Source organism: Carassius carassius, chromosome 30 (genome assembly GCF_963082965.1).
Source record: "Carassius carassius chromosome 30, fCarCar2.1, whole genome shotgun sequence".
In the NCBI taxonomy this organism is placed as follows: Eukaryota; Metazoa; Chordata; class Actinopteri; order Cypriniformes; family Cyprinidae; genus Carassius; species Carassius carassius.
In genome coordinates, this window is record NC_081784.1 from 216,772 (window position 1) to 217,500 (window position 729).

The window sequence follows — 729 nt, forward strand, 5'->3', positions numbered from 1 at the left end:
TATCAATTGGCACCTTACTTGATCAAAATTAAAGACTATAGTAAGAGAAAGCTCCTGACGAAGTATCGTCTGAGTGATCACCGTCTGTGTGTGGAGACGGGCCGACACAAACACAGCTGGAGAGAGAGAGTGTGTGTGTGTGTGTGTGTGTGTGTGTGTGTGTGTGTGGAGACGGGCCGACACAAACACAGCTGGAGAGAGAGAGAGCTCCGACTGTGTCCTCACTGCACAGAGAGACTCGTAGAGGACGAGCTGCACTTCCTCACACACTGCAGCAAATATGAACACATTAGAGACAACCACTTTACCCAAATAGCTCAAATTGTGCCAGAATTCAGGCAAGCAAGCGACATTGACAAACTCAGTTATATTTTGGGAGAGAAAGAGAAGTGTGTCCAGCTCGCAGCGCAGTATGTGTCCTCCTTTCACATCATGAGGGACAAAAACTAAACTCCTGTACTTAAGCAATGCTCTCTGTAAATATTTACCCTGTATTCACTTTTTTTGTTTATTTATTTATTTATTTATTTTGTGTGTTATGTGATTATATATGTACAATATGGACATGAATAGGTTTTTTTTTTTTTTTTTTTTTTTTACTATTATTATTTATTTATTTATTTTATTATTATTATTATTTTTTTTTTTATCTACATATCTATATATCTGTATAACTTGTTTACTGTTTATTGCTTTGGCAACATTGTGCTGTTTCACAGTCATGCCAAT